The 23,849-nt window shown below is 27.4% G+C and overlaps 1 protein-coding gene and 1 long non-coding RNA gene across 2 annotated transcripts in view; one reads left to right on the top strand and one right to left on the bottom strand.

Annotated features, from left to right (window-relative positions):
* LOC127277649 (uncharacterized) overlaps nucleotides 1–23,849 on the bottom strand; it is a 90,752-nt gene that overhangs the window by 23,346 nt on the left and 43,557 nt on the right. The gene's annotated exons all lie outside the window — the stretch shown is intronic.
* Nucleotides 1,775–23,849, top strand: part of LOC127277641 (uncharacterized) — a 37,946-nt gene continuing 15,871 nt past the window's right edge. Inside the window, exon 1 of the mRNA XM_051298939.1 lies at nucleotides 1,775–2,191. The gene's annotated coding sequence lies outside the window, so the exon portion shown is untranslated. The remainder of the gene's footprint in view (nucleotides 2,192–23,849) is intronic.

Below are 23,849 nucleotides of genomic sequence, written 5' to 3'. Positions count from 1 at the left end.
ACGAATGAGTTAATTATTCATAATACTTGGGGGGGGGGGGTTTGGAAACCACAAGTTAAGAGAAAAATACATTTTTTTACTGCGTGGGGCCTTACATTGGGCCCCAAGTCCAATTTGAAAATTACTTTCGAAATCGTAATCTATATCCTCAAAAACTGTCTAAGTAGTGAATTTTGCGAATTCATTTAATTGTAAAAAAAAGTTCGGGTCCATTTATTGAAATAAGGCCCAATATTTTGGTCAGATGTAGAAAAAAGTATTATTTTAATGAGACCGATAATTTAAAATATCAAATTCATAATGCTGCTAAAAATCGGCGTTCAATAAAAATTAACAAAATTTTGGGCCTTATCCTGATATTGGGCCCGAACTTTTTCTGGAATTAAGGAAAATTTGCAAAAATCATTACAGTGAGACGTTTTGAAGCTTCTACGATTACGATATCAAAGTCAATTTTCAAATTCGGCCCGAGGCCCTAGTAGTGTAAGGCCCAAAAGTAGAAAAAATTAATTTTTAAAAATCAAACTACTAATTTTTAGTGTCAAATTCGTAATTCCGCTAAAATTCTGCGTTTACACATGGAAAACACACAACCAAAATATTGGGCCTTATTTCAGATATTTGATTCAAATTTAAATAACAATTAAGTAATTTCGCAAAAAAAAACCATTACATGGGGGAGTTTTGGAGATCATAGATTATGATTTCGATGTCAATTTTAAAATTGGGCCTTACATTGGATTCTGAGCTTAATTTTGTTACATCTGGTCATTTTTCAATCTTATTTTTTCTCTATATTTAATTTTTTTTCTCTCTCCCACGTTTCTTATCTTTTTAAAGAAAAACAACATCTGTTTATTTAAAAAATCATGTTCTTTCTTGTACTCATCGACTCATAATGTATCTGTTTTTTTTCTCTTGTTGCCTTTTTAAGCAGATAATGAAACGTGAAACCTTAGTGGTCAACATTTACCAGAATGCACTTTTTCCAAAAATCTAAGAAACTGAAACATCCGTAAGCAATAAAATTATAAAATACAACCATAAAAATCTTTTCGAACTCTACAAGTGCATCCTCCAGATGTCGACCGCCGGGGTCCTTTTCCTTTTATTTTCGTTTTTCTTACGACAGGTCCGAGAGTCCCTGTAGCCAAGAATTCCTTCTGTTTGTAATAAAATTTGTCTAGGTTCCGAAAATATATATTATACTAAAATTCACACACATATAAATTTTTAATAACAATTAACTTTAATAATTAATTTCATTATTATTATTAATAAATAATTAAAATGATATTTTTCAACAATTTATATTAAATTTTAATAAAAACTAATAATTGTCAAAATTTATAATTAATTATTGTTTAAAATTATTAATATAAGTAAAATTAATAATAAAAATTATATAAAATTAATAAATAAACAATTAAAATTTAATACAATTTAACAATAATTAAATTATATTGATATTTAACAATAAATAATTATAAATAATTAAAATTTTAAATAATTACAACTATAATTTGTAGGTTAGGTTAAGTTATTATACAAATTAGTTAAAATTAACAATAATTATAGAAAATTATAAATAAATTAAATCTAAAAAATGAATTATTCTTAAAAATCGTCGTAGAACCAAAATTTAAAAAGGGTTATGTAAATTAAGTCAAATAATATTGTTAATAACAAATTATAATAAAAATTATTATTGTTTATAACAAAAAATTAATCTAATTGTAAAAAGATGCAAAATATAAATGATCTCTCCTTCTTTGAGATTTTATCCCTACTTTTTGGAAATCTGTTTCTTTAAGGGACAACCCACAAAAAGTGTAAATTTTGAGTGGGGATGGACCCTTAAAAACGCATGTTTGCGTAAGTCAGCAGCTCATTCAAAAATTTTAAGACATTCAAAAATTTTACATTCATTCAACAGTCACAAAAACATTTACATTTGCTACAATTTAACTCATAAGAGTTCTTTCAAAATTTTACATTCAAAAGTCTTTCAAAAATTTACATTCAAAAAATTATTTCAAAAGTTATTCGTACTCAAATCAAATTTTAAAAGTTATTTTATTCTTAAAAAGTTCAGTGCATTTTCCACATTTATTACTGAATATCAAGGAAGGACAACATTCTAATATTTTTGCATCTTTAGGGAAAATTATTTTTAATAAATAAAAAAAAAGTAAGTTTTAAAATTATATTTTTCTTATTTTATCTTATCTCTTTTTTTTGAAAAACTTCTTTCAATCTTTAAAACTTTTCACAATTTCCCAATTCCAAAGAATACTGCCGTAGTAAAGCTGGCGGTTATTCTTTAAAATTGTATTATTTTTGACCTATGTGTTTCCTTATTATTTTCAACCTTTGATTCCTAAATTTGTTAATGTCACTTTATGTAGTTGTGACTAACAAATTTTAATCCTTATTTTATGTATTCCTTTTATATTTTTCAATTTCTATAAGAAAAATTCAATAGATAACCAAAATTAATTCCCAAGCTATTGGATGAGAATCCAGGCTTAAAATTGTAATTAAATTTTTATAACTATAATTTTAATTTGAAATATAAAACTTTTAATTATTATTATTTGTTATAAAAATTTATAAAATATTATTTATGTTACATTACGTAACAATTTAAAAATTGACTTTGAAATCATAATCCACCAAAAACTTTGAGTAGTGATTTTCGCGAATTTACTTAATTGTGGAAAAAATTCGGGCCTAATTCCATTCTTGACATAAGGCCCAATATTTTGGTCATGTGTAAGTAAAAGAATTGTTTTTTAAGAAGCCATTAATTTTAATACCACACTCGTAATCCCACTAAAAATCTGAGTTCAAAAATGTAATATACACATTACCAAAATATTGGGACTTATCTCAGATGTTGGGCCCGAATTTTTTCTGCAGTTAACTAAATTTGCGAAAATCACTCCTTAAAGAGTTTTGGAGGTTATTGATTACGAATTGAAAGTCAATTTTCAAATTAGGCCCGGGGCCCAATGTAAGGCCCCACATTTAAAAAAAAGAGAATTTTTTATAATGTGGCTAATAATTTTCATTATCAAATTTGTAATTCCGCCAAAAATTGTTCGATTACACATGCAAGATATACATGAGCAAAATATTGGGCCTTATATGAAATATTGGGCCCGAACTTATTTTACAATTAAGTAAATTCGAAATAAATACTACTTGGGGAGTTTCGGAGATCATAGATTACGATTTCGATGTCAATTTAAAAAATTGGGCCTTAAGTTAGACCCAAGGCTTAATTTAAAAATTGACTTCAAAATCGTAAGCTGTGACTTCAAAAACTCTCTCAAGTAGTGATTTTCGTGAATTTACTTTCAATTATTGCCCGAAAAGTTCGGGCCCAATTTAATTCTTGACATAAGGCCCAATATTTTGGCCATGTGTATGACATATCTGAAAGCAGAATTTTAACGGGATGACAAAGATAATCAAAATTAGTGATCTCATTTTTAAAAAAAAACACTTTTTTTCGTGGGGCCTTACATTGGGTCCTGGGCCCAATTTAAAACTTGACTTTGACATTGTAATCTGTAACCTTAAAAAAAAAACCCTTCAAAATTTTTACGAATTTAATTAATTGTAAAAAGTTCGGGCCCAGTACTTGTGATAAGGCCCAATATTTTGGCCACATATCTAAAAGTAGAATTTTAATGGAATTGCGAAATTGGTAATGAAAATTAGTGGTCTCATTAAAAAAAAAATACTTTTCTTTCCCATGGGACCTTATATTTTACCCCAGACCCAATTTTTTTTTTAATAAAACTACAACAATTTTGTTTTTCATGGTAAATCAATATTCTTCTAACTATTAATCACCAAAAATATTATTGCATCAAAAAAGTTGCAAAAAAAAAAAAAAATTTATTACACCTTTTTGAAAAATGGTCTAAAGTGGAAATTTTTTTTTTTTTCAACTCAAAGTACATCTCTACATGTGTTGTTTTTTTTTCAATTGCATCGTAATCTAATCCTTTTCAGCCTGAAATCGGATGGCATCTTAAGACTCTGCCGAGTTCCTTTCGTAAGCTGAGCAGCAAGGTTCAATTATTCTATCTGTTATACTAGAGCTTAGCACGTACGGATTAAGTCGTATTCGCTTCGTTGAAGAAAGGTTCGATCGGATTGAAGTCTCCCCCGTCTATCCATATAGTGTACACGAATTACTCGGATTTTCGCCTCCCTTAACGACGTAAACCAAAGAGGGAATCAGGCCTCTTTCATTTCGCATAGTTCAACTCATTCCTCACCAAACGAGACGCATTTCAATGAGAGAGAGAGAGAGAGAGATTCTCGGTTTTGTACATTTCTATAAAAGCCAAACTGCATCGTGCTTTTAATTGAAAGCACTTTTCCAAGCAAAATAATTGAATAATACCACACTGAATTTACTACAGATTACTGATTTTGAATAATTATATATCTATTCAAAATAAGTTTATTCTTTATTTTTGTTTCAAAAACACATCTCTTTGCTACTTTATGGTATAAAGATGAAAAAAAAGGTTTCATCAATTAAAGAAGTTTCAATATCTATTCATATATATATATACAAATAAACTTGAATCTCGAGTTATAAAAATTTTTCATTTTCAGATTGTTGAGTTTTTCTTTCTTGTTGAAAATATAGGTTAATTGGTGAATATTATTTTTAGAGTTTCTATTGATTCAGTGACTTTTGATAAAAAGAATGAGAATTACTTCTAATTGAAAATATAGTGTAGTGTATACTTTAGTGACAAATACAGAGTTTCAAAAAAATAATTATTCTGCACCACTGAACGGAGTATCCTTTTCGTATTTAGGGTAAGTGTACTAATTACGGCGAGTGCACCAATTACGGCGCGTTCATAAAAAATAACTATTATTACTATTATATTTAATATAACTGTTGCCAAATGATTAAAAAAAATTATTTCAATCTTTTTTTGATACAAATACTTATAAAGATGCACATTTAAACAATTATTAATTTAATTATTTGAGATCAAATTTTTTTCCGCGCCGCAATTGAAACATTTTTAAGATTTCCATTGGCTTCGATTTCGGCGGGCAAAGTATCTTCAAAATACACGTAATTTTGGTCACCGAAATTAATACACCGAAACTGATACAAACTCGCCGCAATAGAAAATTACGGTATTAGTTTTAATTTCTCATATTTGTTTAAATAATCGATTTTTATAGAGTTAAAATTTTTTTTTAATATCTTAATAACATAAGCTTTAAGTTTAATAAGTCTTAAATTGAGTTTATACAATAGAAATGTCGAATTTTCTATTTCAAAGGTGTTTTGACTCGAATCTCGCCGCAATTAGTGCATTTACCCTATATGTATTTTGATGCGCTGAACATAAATCAAATTATTATACATCAGGTTTTATTTCCAAATCTTATTGTTAGTTAAATTAATTATTTTCAATAATAATATTTATAATATTTATAATATTTTTATAAGGAGTTAATTGAAAACTTAATTATTTAGTTAACTATGCAAAATTAAACGCGCGCAAGCGCGCCAAATTGAGTATTTAATTGTTTGTTATAAAGAAATTAAAGATTAATATTATCAATAATAATTTAATTTATTAGAATATTATTACATATTAAAAATAATAATGAAAATTATATGTTTACAGGCCTCGAATTATACGACTTTTTCCGACTTTTTTCAAAAATACGACTTTTATCGACTTATTTTAATAAAATGCGACATTATTTTTTACATTTGAAAAAAAATGTAAATAAAATACATATTTTTTTTAGTATAAAATGTAGATCTTCTTCAGATTTTCAATTCAATTATTTAACAAATTTTGAACTAAAATGATTCTTCATTAAATTAATTATTTTTAATAATTTTAATGAAATACATCGCAAATTCAATTATATCAAACTTATTTTTCAATTAAAATTTTTATGAAATTAAACAATTGTTTATAATTTAAAAAAAAATATCACAATAAAATTGAATTATTTTTTAAAAATTTCAATTCAAAATAAACTAAAATTCAATTATTACTCGAAATTTTAATTCAAAATCAATTAAAATTCAATAATTATCCAAAATTTTCAATTTAAAATTATAATTATTTACCAAGTTTTCAATTTAAAATGAAATAAAATTCGATTATTTTCTAAAATTTCAATTTAAAATTAATTATTTAAATTTTCAATCAAAAATGAACTTAAATTAAATTATTATTCAAATTTCAATTAAAATTCAATTATTTCCCAAAATTTTCAATTCAAAATGAACTAAAATTCAATTATTTTCCAAATTTAAAATCAAATAAAATTTCATTATTCTCAAAAATTTGAATTCAAAATTAATTGAATTTTCAATAATTTGAATTTAAAAGCATCTAAAATTTAATTATTTTTAAAATTTTCCATCGAAAATTTTTTTTTTTGAAATTTAATAATTTCAATTATAACTCTAAGGAAATTCAATTATTTTTAACTATTTTAATAATATTCTTTGAAAATTCAATTATCTGAAACCATTTTTCAATTAAAAATGATTTTCAAATTATTGTATTTTGTCCGCATTTTCTAATAAATTTTTAGTGAAATCATCTAAAATTTTAATTAAAAATCACTTAAAGTTTCAATTAATTTAAAAAATCTCAATTTTAAATCTTTGAAAATTCAATAAAATTTAAAAAATGTTTTCCAAAAATTATTTGATAAATTATTTTTAGTTCTGTAAAATTTAATAATTGTTTGAAAATTAACAATATCTTTTGAAATTTAATTATTTCTAAAAATTTCAACTTTAACCTTTCGAAAAGGATTGTTATTAAAAAAAAAAAAAATTTTATTTAAAAATCTGTAAAATATTTTTGTTAAAATGAAAAACAAATCCACTTTTTTTTGAAATATAAATCGACTGAAACCACTTTTTGTGTCTTTAAGTTGATTCGAGGCCTGTATTTTTATAATTAATATTTAATAGGTATTCGTTGGCCCCTGGTACCTTAAAAATTAATTTTTAAAAATAAATTTTTTTAAATTACTATCTTGTACTATTCAAAAAAACACGTGAAATCAGAAAAGGCCAACTTCAAGTTAGGACAGAAGGACAGACCAAGCATTTTATTATTATTATATAATAGTTTTTTGAATTAAAAAACCTTCATGAAGTTGGCGTAAATGCTCAGCGCGGAAATTATTTTTCCGTATAATTAAAAAAAAATTAAAATCATTTCTTCAGTTGGACTATGAATATTGTTACATGTTTTATGTGTGTATGAAAAAAAAATTTATTTGATTCAAATACTCGATTACTTGACTATTATGAAATAAATATTTATTTGTAGGTAATTCAAATAATTATTATTCAATTAAATGGTATTTGTTTCAAATACAGAAATTATTGGTTCAAATACAATTTATTTAATTTAAATAAAAATTATTTGGTTCAATTAAATATTTATTTTATATAATAGTCAAAAGTAATCGAGTATTTGAATGAAATAATTTTTTTTTACACAATTTTTGACCCACAAAAAAATTTAACATTTTCGGAAACTACACGGAGAGAAAAATCTGCCTTTTATAGTATGAAATAGATTGCTGCTATTTTTCTTTAAACTTTTCATACTAATAGAGCAAAGATTTGAGAATTTTTAGGATAGTATTTGTCCGTACTAAAAAAGCATAGTATATATGCTTCTATAGTACAAAACATGTAGTTTAATAGCAACAACGCCATGCAAAGATCGCACATACCATCATCCTACTATGTTTGCATAAGTTCTATGCTTTTTCGGGGATAGACTCTTGCAACTGGCGATTAGGCCACGCCCACCTTTACTGAATTGGAACTGCCCTAATCGCCAGTTGCAAGAGTCTATCCCCGAAAAAGCATAGAACTTATGCAAAAATAGTAGGATGATGTTATGTGCGATCTTCGCATGGCGCCGTTGGATTAAAAGTATAATAAGTATGTAATAAGAGGCTATATGACAAACTTTATCAGCATAGACAAGTTTCATGCTAAAAAGACATACGATTGTACTATAATTACTCAAATTTCATGCCTATGTAGCATAGAAAATTTCTGTGCATTAAATGTAAACCTTTCTATACTATAAAAGGCAGATTTTTCTCTCCGTGTAGGACCCAAAAAAAGAATACCCGTATCTGGCCGTTTTGCTAGATCAAGTCGTTTGTGGTTTTTAGGGGTGAAAACAACTCCTAAATGAAAAGTGACAACATATCTTTTAAAAATTATTAATATTTTATAAAACTTGCTATCTGGGGGTTTTCAGGGTCACTGATTATTAATCTGATATCAGATTTTCAAAATTCAAAATGGCGGATTCAATATGGCGCTTAAAATTTTAAAAAATTATTAATTTTTTATTTTATATCCGCCAGTTTGAATTTTGACAACTTAACATCAGATTCGTCATCAGCGACCCAAAAAACCCCTAGATATCAAGGTTTAAAAAAAATTTAATAACTTTTTAAAATTTTGAGCGCCTTATTGTATCCGCCATTTTGAATTTTGAAAATCTGACATCAGATTAATAATCAGTGACCCCGAAAACGGCCAGATACGGGTATTTTTTTTGGGTCCTAGTTTCCAAAAATGTTGGATTTTTATGTGGGTCAAAAAAAAAGTTGAATTTTTTCGGACGGTGTAGTACTTTCTAAATCTGAATGTCATATTTTACTGATTAGCAGTAGAAATCTACTAATTGCCATAGCGAGAATTAAGTAACTGATAATTAGTAGAAATTTACTGATTCAATTAGTAAAATATCAATTACTGATTGAATCAGTAATATAAACATATGGCAGCGGCAGCAAAATCTACTGATTTAACAGTTAATTTTAAAGGTTATATTATATATACAAATTACTGATTTACATAAGTTATTTTCTATTGCTTATATATTCACTAATTATATTAGTAAATTTCAAAAAATAATTGAAACTTCAGTTAAAATGAAAAGTACTGATTGAATTAGTAAAATTTCTACTGATTCAGATTTAGAGAGTAATCTGGGAACAGAGAGGAATTGAGAGTAAGCACGTAATGCAAATCGCGCTTTTCTATTAAAGTCTGCCCCCTCGCGGTCAAAATATCGAAGCTTAGGTGGTTAGCTATATATATTCCTTAAATCGGTGAGGCTACACACATACGCATAATGTAATGGCTAAGCCGAATGACGTTCGGAATTGATCGGGCGGGCTCGTGTATCTTTGCGTGAATTAGAGAAACAAACTGAAAACGAACCGTGCGGGCCTCATCCAATGTTTTGACTTTTTTTCAGATAAAGTATATGAGCCGGTTTTTGAAACAATTCACTAATCGACAATATTTTTAAGGTTAAATTTAGAAATTTTAATTTAAATTAGTAATTAAAATACAATTTTAATTTATTATTTAAATTTCATTTTAAATTTTTATAAAATTTAGAATTCTAAATGTTCTTTCTTCGAATGCATAGTTGAATAAGTACGAAATTCGTTTTCAATAAATCTTATCATAATTATTTTATAATAAGTAAAAAAAATTTCGGTATTACAATATTATCTTTATTTATTTAATTCAGTTAAATCATAGATTAGTAATGTGAAATAATGTGCTTTTGTCAAAGTCATATTAAAAGAAAAATTAAATTCTTTTTATTATTTTGCCGTTAAAATTTTTGAAAAATATTTTTTGTAATATTATAATAAAATTTTAGAATTTAAAAGTTTACCTAATACTGACAACAATGTTTATAATTTAATTCTTAAGAATGTTCTCATTTTATTTAAAATTGAATCAATTTTTTATGTCTATTTAATAGTTTATAAAAAAATATAATTTTTTTTTATATTATACTTTTAAATTTTCGATTTGTAAATGCTTACACATTATAAGTAGCTTACATTTTTTAGAATATTAAATTTAAAAACATTTTGTCAAGAGATTAAATGTTTTAACTTAAAATAAATAAATAAAATAATCAATTTTAAAAAATATTTTATAGGTTTTTAAATCAGAAAAATTGTTTTTGTAAATTAATTAATTATTTTTTCTTTGGGCTTGTCCAAGTAAAAAATGATTTAATTTTAAATAAAATGAGAATATTCTCAAAATTTAAATTGTAAACATTGTTGTCAATACCTATTAAAATTACCCACAATTTAATACATTATTAATTTGTATAGAATATTCTATGGTGTTTAGTTTCACATTATTATTTATGTTTAACTAAATTAAATAAATAAAGATAATATTTATAAAAATTATGTCAGTTTTTTTTTACTTTTCAATAGTGTTATCAAAAAAATTTGTTTTTCATTTTTTATTAAAAAAGTAACAATTTTTTATAAACAAATTAAATTTTTTTTTAATTTGTATGTGATTTTTTTAAAACATACCTGGAAATAAGAAGAAGATTTAGTGAAAAAATTTAGAGTCGGCCAATAAGTTTTATATTTTTATGTATTTAAAAAAAACACCACTTGCAGCATTGTGCACATTTTTGAATAGTAAAAGAAAATTGATAAATTGTTAAAAATTATTTAAAAAAATTTTTTTTGAAACCTTAAAATTTTATTTCACTATGAAAAATGAAACAAAATTTTTTAACAATAATTTAACAATTTTTTTTACATTTCAGAAATGTGCACAATGCTGCGCGCAGTGTTTAAATGTTTATTTAAACCTATAATCTTAGTTATTTCTAGTATTTCTTAGTATTTTCAGGTATGTTTAAAATTTTTTTTTTAAAATCATATTCCAATTTAAAAAAACTTAATTTGTTTATAAAATTTTTTTATTTGTCAATAAAAAATGAAAAAAAAATTTCGTTAACATTATTGAAAAGTAAAAGATAAACTGGAACTTTTCTTCTCTTGGCAAAAATTAAAAAAATCCAGTTTTTTGTCTACATTTACAAAACTGAAATTTTGAAAATTTATAACTCGAAAATTTGCATAAAGAAAGTACACTAAAACGTCAATCGAGAACAGACGAATGTGCAGTGCTGTTCTCGATTGACGCGATTTTTATCGCTCGAAAATAAAAACACTCAGGGCCGTATGAAGGGCCTTACGCAACAATGTGAATTCTATCTAGGGGATTTTCACTAGTGGGGCACTGAATCCACCTTAAATTTAAAAATCACAAGTACGACTTTGGCGTCAGTCATAACCTAAATTCTACCCGCTTCCCCACTTCCCTTCAAGTGTTCCCTTGCTCTGTTCTCGACTGACGTGTTCTCGATTGACGTTCTAGTGTATCTTTTTTTCACTACAGAACACGAAAAAATTATGTTTGGCTGAAATTAAAGGGTCGACTGAAATCTCACGTGAAATCACCCATACGTTTAAGAAAAACATTTTTTAATTAAAAATTTATAATAATTATGATAAGATTTATTGAAAACGAATTTCGTATTTATTCAACTATGCATTCGAAGAGAGAACATTTAGAATTCTAAATTTTATAAAAATTTAAAATGAAATTTAAATAATAAATTAAAATTGTATTTTAATTACTAATTTAAATTAAAATTTCTAAATTTAAGCTTAAAAATATTGTCGGTTAGTGAATTGTTTCAAAAACTGGCTCATATACTTTATCTGAAAAAAAGTCAAAACATTGGATGAGGCCCGCACGGTTCGTTTTCAGTTTGTTTCTTTAATTCACGCAAAGATACACGAGCCCGCCCGATCAATTCCGAACGTCATTCGGCTTAGCCATTACATTATGCGTATGTGTGTAGCCTCACCAATTTAAGGAATATATATAGCTAACCACCTAAGCTTCGATATTTTGACCGCAAGGGGGCAGACTTTAATAGAAAAGCGCGATTTGCATTACGTGCTTACTCTCAATTCCTCTCTGCTGGGAATTAAAAAAAAAAATGCCAAACGATAATTGAGTTATACTGTCAAAGTTTGAATACAGTTTGAGCGAATTAAGACAATGTTCCCTCAAATATGAAAATTCGATTTTATGAAGATCGATATGGAGAGAGGGAGAGAGAGAGAGAGAGAGATCGAGGGACCAATTAAGTAACGAAGTAACTAAGTAGTAACTAAATAACTAACTAACTAAGTCAGACAAAGTTGAGTCGATACAGGTTCGAAGCAGAACTCTCGCAGAATGCTGGGTGAGATTGACCATTAACCTCCAAGAGTAACACCCCTAATTACCAAGAGGCATGCCTGACACTCGACCCGTGCTACGTTCTCGAATCGTTACTCGAGCCGACGCGGTGGCAAAATTAATGACACGCCAATAGCATTCCAAGCTTGAGTCTAAAGCGTCAGTTGTTAAACAAAATTACGACCATTAACGTGTCCACTTTTTTCCCCATTCATTTTTTCTTTTTTCTTTCTTTTTTATTTATTTTTTTGCTAAACTTTATCTATGTGCTCAAGGAACAATGTGTTTTATGTTTTAGTCACATATTTATTTCACCTACATATATATATAAAACATTATCGGTTGCTTGCTCTAATATATTTTGGTCTATTTATATTTTCACTGATTCTAATTTTCAATTTATATTTTCACTTCCACTGATTATAATTTTCACTCATATTTTAATTAATAATAAAATTTCTATAAATTATAGAAATTCTGTTAAATGCCTAGGTAAAAATTCTATAGTAGGAGAGACCGGGGCTAAAAGTGCCGATTTTGAGAAAACTAAATAAAATGCTAGTAAAATTTGAACTTTTTGTTTTAATCTATAGTCATATCTATTTTAAAATTTAATGTTTTTTTTAAATCCATAATTCGAACAAATGAAAATTCATCTGAAAGAATAAAATGAAAATTCTATGCAATGAAATTCTAGCCAATAAAAATTCTTTAAAATGCCTATTATGTTAAATGCGAAAATTCGAGCAGATAAAAATTCTGATAAATAAAAATTCGAACAAATAAAAATTTTATGAAGTGAATTTTCGGTTATATAAAAATTCTGTAATATAGAAAATCGTTTTAGATGAAAATTCTCCAAAATACTAATTCGAACAAATGAAAAATTCGACTCAAAAATAATTATTACAAATGGAATTCCATAAAATATGGAAAAAAATTAGAATCAGTGAAAGTGGAAGTGAAAGTAAATATGAAACAAAAAATTTTTCTTCATTTGCCTTTTTAACTAAATATACCCTTTTAAAACGTGATTGATGAAAGAAAGATAAAAATCAATTATCACGAGGATGTTCTTATCAAATTTTTTTTTTCGAGAAAACAAAATTAATATATATACGTAATAAAAAATAAAATTAATTAAAAACTAGATGGTTCTTTTTATAAATTAAAATTGGCTATTCCGTGAACGTTATTAATTTTTTAATTAAAATTTTTCCTATAAAATTGACTTACTATGATGACATTTTATAGAGAGAATTTCAAAAATGATTTATCGTTAATTTTAAATTAGACATAGAAATATTACTTACATTAAATATCATTATTATTATTGGACCTTGATTTTTTTCAGCTAGTACTTCGTGAAACGTTTTCTAGTATCGACAGCAACTTACCTATAGAACAAACAAAAATATTTTCATTAACTTTCAATGTATTTTCAAACTATTATTTTTTTAATATTAGTTTTTTTGTTAAAACCATTTTATGTATTAAATAATTATATAAAATGGAAAGGCGTAAAACATTTATTTTGTTTTAATTCATATGTATATGTATAAATTGCGTACAGTTATTCCTTAAAAAAGAAAAGGGTTAAAAACCTTAAAAATTTTAAATTAAAATCCTTATTTTACAATATTCAAAAATAGTTGGGAGTAATAATGAATACATATTAGATAAGACAAAATTACACGTAGAAAAATAGAAAAAATAATAAAGTACCCAATCAAAAATTTACTAATGGCTCAGTACTGACAAATACTGGCGCAGTACTGGCAACCAGTATTGGCGCCAGAGTTGGCGTAACTTTGGGATGATAACATTTTACCACTATTGGCTGCCAGAGTTGGCACCAGTATTGGTAACCACTACTGGTTCAGTACTGGCCGAGTACTGGCAGTTTTGTATTTTCTTGTATACAAAAAGAAAGCTTTAACTGTAACGGAGATAAGTTTCACTCCAGGTAATACTTTTTTGGTATACTTAGGAAAAAGTGTCTGAAATTTTTAGTAACCCAAGACAAATTAAATATTAATTAAATTAGTCAACTAACTAATTAATATTTTATTATATAAAATCGAAAACACCAAGAATTTTCATTGCTTCTTATAATATATATTGCAAATTATTATTTAAAAAATCAAAAAATAAATATAAAAATATGTTTATTATAAAACCAAAGTTTTTATAATATATAAAAACACTTCAGTAAAAATAAAAATGTTTATAAAATAATTATAATGTATATAATTATGCAATTTACTATTTAATTATTTTATTATTCACTTTAATTAATATTAATTATTATATCAAATATAAATAAATTAACATTGAATTCAATTCAATTTACATAAAACAAAATTAGTTTACAAATTAACTCATCACAAATATAATGATTTAATAAATAATGAATATACTAAATTCCTGAAATTAGGTAATTATTAAAAAAATTATCTAAATTATTTTTAAATTAACATTAAATTTTTGTTTATAATTCACTTTTGGAAAAAAACTGAAGAATAACATCCAGAAACAAATTACAATAATTTTATTGACCATTGAAATATACCGTGGATGTACCAGTTACCGTCCATGTCCCAGTATCCGTCCATTTTACAAATATCTCGCATAGTAATTTAAATTATTTTTTAATAATAATTTATTCCTTTTGGAACGCAATTGATTTATTAGTTTAAGTAAACAAATAAAAGAAAATAATTTTTTTATAAATGTTATTTTTAAAATTAAACTGGACGGAAACTAGATCTTAGGTGGACGGCAACTGGGACATCCACGGTATAAGTTTGTAGCTTTAACTATTTTTTATAATTTCTATTAAGAAAGGTTAATTGTATATTTTATATTATTGATAATAATATAACATTTGTGCAATTTTACTTGCGATTGTATTTAATTTTTTAAATTAAATTTATATTATAAATTTTATTTAAAAAAATATTAATTTTTTATAAACAAATTTATTTATTTTTAGTTTGATCTGTTAAAAATTTGTTTGGTTTATTGCATATCTGAAAACAAATAGAAAATCTTGCGAAATATTTTAAGACTTGGTGTCAGGAAACTTTTTGTTTAAATAATTTTACCCACAGAAAAGCAAAATAAAGTACATTTTAATTTTGAAAAATAAAATCAAGTTGAAAAAATTTTGATGAACAAAATATTTAAACAAAAAGATTCATTGGGTTCACTCTAGAACTTTTTGTAAACTAGTATTAATCAAAAAGAAAATTTATTTGAGACAGTACTGGCTCAATATCGGCTCAGTACTGGTATACCAGTAACTACAAGAAATATTTTTTAGGCAAAAACTTATAGAATTTTTCATTTTAAAAAATTATTTCTTTAAAAATCGTTTATATAAACGTTGCGATACTTTAACTTCGTCTTTTAACAGCAAATTTTTTATTTTATACACAGTAAACTTGGTTGTATCTTTTTCTATTGCAACGTTTTGATGCACATAAGTTATATCAAAAAGAGATCGTTTTGTGTATCATTTTTAGAAATGATACACGAAACGGTCTCATTTTTTGATGCAAAAAATTTAATCAATTTATATCAATCATGGCCGAATTGAATCGACTCAAAATTAAACGAATTTTTTTCAGATATTTTGGTAATAGTACAATTGCGGAGACCATTTCCCTATTTAATTTGAAAATGAAAATAACAGAAAATCAAAGACAATGTGCAATTCGATAATTAAAAAGTGACAGCTTATAAACATAACCTAAAATGCATGAGAAAAAATTTGTCGATAAAATCAATATAGCCGAGCTTTTTAGAAGGTAGTTGGCAGCACTCATCTATTTTCTTTCTTTAAATTTTTTCTGAATCGTTTTTATAAAAAGCAAAACTGCCATCTACCTTCTAAAAAGCTCGGCTATATTGATTTTATCGACAAATTTTTTCTCATGCATTTTAGGTTATGTTTATAAGCTGTCACTTTTTAATTATCGAATTGCACATTGTCTTTGATTTTCTGTTATTTTCATTTTCAAATTAAATAGTGAAATGGTCTCCGCAATTGTACTATTACCAAAAGATCTGAAAAAAATTCGTTTAATTTTGAGTCGATTCAATTCGGCCATGATTGATATAAATTGATTAAATTTTTTGCATCAAAAAATGAGACCGTTTCGTCCCAAGTAGAAATGTGCCACTGGCATAGTACTGACCCAACACTGCCAGTCAGTATAATAGTACTGACTGCCCTACTGGACCAGTAGTGGACCAACCCTGGCTGGTAACGCTGTCCAGTACTGATTTTGTCCCGCTCACCAGTACTAACGTAGTACTAGAATAATACTGGCATAATACTGGCAAAGTACTCATCCGGACTTAAAATCTCACTTTTTTACAAAATGCTAAAACACGCTTTCCAATGCAAATTTCATCCTTATTAGCTTATTACTCCCATTTTTACCACGAACAGGTAATGTGAAGCCAATAATAGTTAATGTTATTTAGAATATATAAAATATTATTAACAATAAATAATTAAAAAAAAATAATTATCATTTATATTAATTAAATTATTTTATTTTTAATAAATTATTTTACAAAAAATAATTTGTGTTGTAAATTTTTTTATTTTTTTAAATTCATAATATTTAATTTTTTTTACTTTGCACTTATACTTAATTTAATAATTATTTAATAATTGATATTACACATGAACAAATATTGTACTTATAACACTTAAAACTAAGAACGAAAAATCTCGCACGCATGGGGGATCGAACCCTAAACCCTTAGAACGCAAGTCAGATACGCATACCGCACAGCCGCGCTGGCTTGAAGTGCTGGCTTGAAGTAGTTCACCTAATACAAAAGTTTTGATTTCAAAGTTTGTATTATCTATTGATCACGAAAATAAAATGAATTTATTCTTAAATTTTTTAAACTCACAAAATTTTGTCAATTTTTACAAAGATTTAATGAAATAAAACTGGATATCAATTTCAGTTAAATATTTTTAATAAATTATTTTTACCGTAAATAATATTAAAACCGACAAAAATGATTGATGAATTACATAATTAAAAATAAGTTAATAAAAGACGACTGTAAAATATGAATGGTAAAAAATTTTTTAAATTTAATATTTAATTATTAATAATATTTAAAAATTACAGTGAAAAAATTACATTTGCTTTATTTTTAAAACTATTAAAAAAAAATTCTCAACTTATTGTTATTGTATGCATGATAAATAACTTAATGCACATATTTCAATGAGTACTAAAATAACTAAAAAAACATAAATATATTTTATATAGGTATATAATAATACATTACAATTACATCCAAAATTTTGAGGGAAAGTATTCGATAGAAATTAATATACATTTTTTTAAATAAAAAATCATCGTTTTCTACCTATTGGAATAATTTAAAGACTTTTTCATTTAATGTTTTTTATCACCGACATAGTACTGATTCGGTGTGAATGACAGTGTACTGCCAGTACTGGTTTTAATATTTTTTTACCTCCGACATAGTACTGATTCGGTGTATTAGACAGTACACTGCCAGTACTGAAAGTCAATACCGACAGCCAGTATTGGATCAGTACCATGCCGGTGTTTAATTACGGCGAGCTACGGATATTTCTACTTGGGGTGTATCATTTCTAAAAATGATACACAAAACGATCTCTTTTTGATATAACTTATGTGCATCAAAACGTTGCAACGATTTGATGCAATTTTTGGTCTCAATTTGATACTTTTAGGAAAACTGTGTACTTTTTAAAAAAAAATTCGCTTTATTTCCACAAGTAGAGAGAGAGAGAGATTATTGATGTATTCATCAACTGAAGTAGGATGCTTTAATGAATCAATTGAATCTTGTTTATTTCTGTGTAATATCGACATTACATATAACCATTAACGTTCAAGTAGTTGATAACGTGCTCACGTTGGATTATAGTTAGCTGCAGTTTCAATGCATCCATACTATATATATATATACACACTATGGAGTGAGAAGTTTATCTGCAATTCTGCGTTTTATGAGTTCGATTGTCTAAAGTACAACCATATCGAAACTTCCGTTTATATAACGACTTTCGACACTTGGATGCTCTCCTTAAGGACTTTTCTCTAACCCCCCCTTATATAACGCGATTAAGACTCTTTCGAAATTTCTCGTTTCAAATCTTCACATTATATTTTATTTCGTAAAATGATATTCTCTTTAAAATATATTATTTTACGTTCTTTATTGTATTTCACGCTTTGTATTTCACTTTCACTTTTTACTTCACTTTCACACTAATTTAAAAGTATATCAAATTGATACAAATTTTTATATCAATTTGATATTTTTTGTCTCAATTTAATATACTTTTAAATTATTGTGTTATAATTTTTAATTTTATCTTCATTTTGATTTTGAATTTGACTGTAAATAATTTTTTATTAAGAAATAAAAAGTCCTACACTGTAAAAAAAAGGAGTTGAATTTTAACTCCCTAGGAGATGCTACAAAAGTCCCACCCTTTTGGAGTTGAAGCAAAGGGAGTTAATGCTTTACGAGTTAATTTTATGCCTAGGGAGTTAATTTACTTTTGGAGTTGATTTTTAACTCGAAAAATTTAACTCCCAATAATGTTAACTCCCTAATTTTTTTACAGTGTAGTTGTAGTCACTTTCACTTTGTATTTCTCTTTATTTACTTTGTATTTCACGTTAACTTCGTAATTCACTTTCACTTCTAATTCCACCTTAATTTTGGATTTTAGAAGTCAAAGTAAAATTACACAACCGCCCCCATGTTTTTGGTTTATTGGTATACTTTAGAGGGAAGCAAAAAAAAAAGAGAGAGAGAGCAAGAGGGTAGAAATTCTTTCGGAACATCAATTTTAATAGCAGTCGAGTGAAATGAATTTGGACTTAAATTGGGGAAAATGAATTGTCCTCGTAAAAAAGGGGGATGTCACTCTAAAAGTGTCAAGAATTCTTTTCCATGTGATAAATGCCAGTATAATTAACTGATTCGGCGAGAAGTTGTTAGAGAGAAAAAGAGAGAGAGACAAATAGGAAAGGAGAAGGAAAACTTAACGAGAAACAGTTTTTTTTTTTTTAACGGACATTAAGTAGATTTTAAGAAGTGTCCTGTTTCAAGTGTACCTATTTCGAAAGTAAACTCATGAAAAGGGAAGAGGGAGAGAGAGAGAGAGAGTGAGAGAGAGAGGAAACAACCCTCTCGGGACGAGTGTCGTAATCGTTGCTACTCACCAGAGCTACAACCCTTATCCTAGACTCATTGGTAAAGTAATCCCCTTCACTTCCTAACTATTTCTCTCCTTCTCTGTTTCTCTTCTCCTCTTTCTTTTTGCATTCTCGTTCTTCGTCGGTTATTCTCGTTCTTCTTTCGTATATAATATGTATATGCCTCTGCGGATAATGCCGCATGAAATCGCTTTAGTAAAAGGACATGATAATCAAATAGCAGACGCCAAAGGGATTTACGTCTAATGTCATCGCATCTGAAAAGTAGTCCGCACAAATCGGATGAATGAGAAAGGTAAAAAAAGAGAGAGAGAGAGAAAGAAATAAAAAGATCCCCACTGGGCTTTTCAGTCTAAAAGGCAATGATGGAAACTTGTAAAAAAAAAGAAAACTTTTTTTTCCCTTTAAAAATTTAATACGCTTTTAATGTAAGAATTTAATATATATGTATATGTGTCCTGACGCGGTGAAAGGGACCTTACGGTTCCAAAGCAAATTTTACAGGAGAGGCGCTCGAAGTGTAGCACGAAAATAGACATTTGAGTAGTGGGGACGTACAACTGCAAATCAGCACCACTGCTCACCACTACAACGCTACACTCATATGTCTGTGAGCATGCTACCTTCGTGCATCTTCGGCTCTACCATATCTTGTACCTCCCTACTCTTTCTAAGCTCTGATGTAAACATTGCCCTGGGCCCGGCAAATGGATTCAGTTTATATTAAAGTTAATCGATTAATTTTGATTGACAAAATAATACGTAAATAACTTGAAATATCTTGTTCGGATTTGTCGGATTAATTAGATGAGGGCGAGCTGATTAAGAAGCATCTCCATTTTTAAAAGTAATTTTGTGGTTATAAAAGTTGGATTTTTGACAGAAGTGGGGACAGACATTGAATCTATGTGGCGCCAATTCTAGCTAGTGGCCGCTGCTGAACTAACTTACCCCAAATTACTCCACTTTAAATCTTTAATAAAATAATTTCCTCACAATATTATTGCAAAAATAATATTCCTCTATTATTCCTCCAAATGCCAACTCGAAATACTTTATCCTTTAAAGATGAGAAGAAATTTACGAAACCCCTTTTTGACAATGTTTAAACATTTTTTTAATAATTATTTATTAATTCTCTGAAAATCGTTGTTATCAAATAAAATTAATTTTTATTATTTATTTTATCAACAGAGAAATTTTCAATTTTTACTTTTCTTACAACAGTAAAAATAACATTACTTTTGCTGTATAAATAAGTTATATGTCTTGAATTTAAAATATAAATTATTATTATTATTATACATTATTAAAATAATGAAAATCTAATAAATTGTTTATTGCAATTTTACTGGCTTTAATATGAGATAAATCCATTTTCTTTCTTCTTCTTCTTCTTCTTAATGACTTGAGGCACAGCCAACTGTCAGAACAATAAACTTAGAAGACGAAAAAGTTCTAGAATACACTATATGCTACACTGTTGGTAATACAGGTTAGACAACAGCAAAGTAAATCCAGCTTATTGGAAATTGAGATTGAATCAAATATATTGTTCGCTTGGAAACGGACAAGTCGAGTACAAGGAAAATGACTTTGCCATACGTTGAATCTATTCATGAATCATAATAAACTCCCATGAGAAGAATACATGTGAGAATTGAATTCAAAACGTATAGGCCATACATTGATATATATAATTGATCTCAATAGCAATTTCTAAGTTTCAATCGGAAAAAATAACACAATGGTTGCTTAAAGTAAGACTACCGCAGTCAGGCTCCCTCTGGGCAAAGCAATGAGAGACAAACTCAAGTTGAGAGAGAAACATCAATTGTACTTGTAGCGCGGGAAAATGTCAACACCGGGTTTCAAACACTTTAAATATACTTAAACCTTGAACAAGGGGTATACAGTTAAGATATTAAACTGTCGAAGACCACAACACTACAAGGTGACACCACAAATATACAAAAGATGTTTACATAGATCTACAAAGCATTGTAAACCGCAGAGGTCACAGCACAATAACAGTGAGTCGTCTCAAACTCAGATAAAATCAGAAAAATTTATGAAAGAATACGCGGAACAGAATGAAGCAATAAAATAGATTCTCAGGATGACACAAAAATTTTAGATATTTCACAAAAGGTTACGATGAGCGAGGATAGAAGTCACACTCGCTTATAGAACAAAACTCAGAACTGATCAGGATTAGAACAAACTTCGAAGAACACATCAGAGAGCACGTGGTAGAACGAACGTTTTAATAAAAAGGTTATATAGTTGCTTTCAGAAGCAGAACAAATCATAAGTATTTACTACACAGAACTTGACTAAGATGAACTAAAACTTGTTTGAAAAAATAATAGGTAGAACAAAATCGATTAAAAATGCATGGAGTGCCGGAACATATTCCGTCCGGTCACTACCGCTGCCAAGTTAGAACTCCAATCCATTTTCCGGGCCCAGCGCAATGTATACATCAGAGCTTAGAACTAGTGGGGAGAGACAAGAAATGGTAGAGCCGAAGATGCACGAAGGAAACACGCTCACCGATATACGAGGGTAGCGTCGTAGTGGTGAGCAGTGGTAGTGGTTTTGCAGTAGCCACGAGGCGCCCGAGAATACGCGGAAAAGTACTTATGTTTAAAGCTATATAACACAATAAGTATTTGAAGGAGACAAATTTTAATTGTTGGAAATGAAAAAGCAACTCAAAAACTATCGATTGGTATAAAAAAATAAAAATCGATTTATTTAATCATAAGGTCCCTTTCACCGCGTCAGGACACATATATAAGGGTCATTCTCACAAAAAGGACAAATGACACGTTCATGACATTATTTTTAATGAATAATTATAATAATTGAAAATGTTGCGGGCCTTATTATAAAAGTCAACAGAATTTAATAAGATTTTATAAAAAAAAATTGACAATTTTAAATAATTGAATATAATCATGTTTATATAGTGTAAAAACTCCCCTCCGTTACCGTTCGCGAAGTAAGTTTTATTTAAAGAAGAATTATTGCATTCATACTGCAATAGGAAAACATCTTTTGTCTAGTAACATCTACTAATTACATTATTTATAATTGATTTATAAAGTGTAAAACAGAATATTTGTAAAATATTTTTTCCTAGAATTAAATAAGTTTTGTTCGCAAAGTAAACTCCCCTCCGTGACCAATTACAAATATAATGAGTAAATGAAAAAAAAAATGATAATTGAGAAATGAAGAATTCAAAAGTGTTTACAGTGACGATGTTGTTTTGGTCAGTACACAACATCATGAAAGAAATGAAAACAATAAGTGTCAGAAAGATTTTCAGTTTCGCAATGTTCGTCGACACAAAAAAACTCCCCTCCGTGACCACTTTAAATTTAGTTTTTTGATAAATAAATAATAAATATTATTAATAATTTTTAGAATATTCTTTTAAATATCGCGAATACTATTATTACTTTTTTTAAAAAAATTTATTATTTTTATATTAGAATCAATAAATTTTGGCTACGCCTAAAGGAAGAAAACTCCCCTCCGTGATCGCTAGTCACATCCATCGATTATAAAGCCTCATGCAAAAAAATGCACCTTTTTCGTACCTCGAATTTTGAAACTTTCTTTATGCCAAATGGTAACATATGATGACCCAATAATCCCTGCAAAATTTCAAGATGAGCATATGCCCCCTTTCGGAATTACAGGGGGTCAAAGGGGGCCATGTCAAAAAAAAGAACATGTAATATTATCGAATAATAATGTTAAAAAAATAAAACGAAATCGTTCCTTCAAGATTTTCGTCTGCTGATTACGAATTTGAAGTCCGTTTTCAAAAATTCAAAATGGCGGAACCTATATGGTGGAGAACAATTTAAAAAATCGATCCGATTGACCTGAAAATGGTTACTCGGAGGTTTTTGGGGTCGCTGATTACGAATCTGAGGTCCGTTTTTCAAAATTCAAAATGGCGGATCCAATATGGCGGACTACAATTTCAAAAATCAATCCAATTTACTTGAAAATGGTTACTTGGGTTACCTTCAGATTTGTGTTCACCGTTATTGAAACCCCCTAATTAACGATATTAAAGCCAATTAAATAGATTTAAAAGATAATTGTCCGACATTTTGAATTTTTTAAAACTGATTCCAGATTCGTCATCAGCGACCCCAAAAACCCCTGAGTAACTATTTTCAAGTAAATTGGATGGATGTTTAAATCTGTCGTCCGCCATTTTGAATTTTTAAAAACGGATCTTAAATTCGTAATCAGCGACCCCGAAAACCCCCGAATAACCATTTTCAAGTAAATTGGACTGATTTTTGAAATTGTCGTCCGCCATATTGGATCTGTCATTTTGAATTTTGAAAAACTAACACCGGATTCGTGTTTAGCGACCCCAAAAACCCTCG

Source organism: Leptopilina boulardi, unplaced genomic scaffold (genome assembly GCF_019393585.1).
Source record: "Leptopilina boulardi isolate dan_hultmark-lab unplaced genomic scaffold, ZJU_Lbou_2.1 LbouV2_172, whole genome shotgun sequence".
NCBI lineage: Eukaryota > Metazoa > Arthropoda > Insecta > Hymenoptera > Figitidae > Leptopilina > Leptopilina boulardi.
The sequence above is the reverse complement of the archived record's forward strand: the minus strand, read 5'-3'. Positions and strand labels throughout refer to the sequence as shown.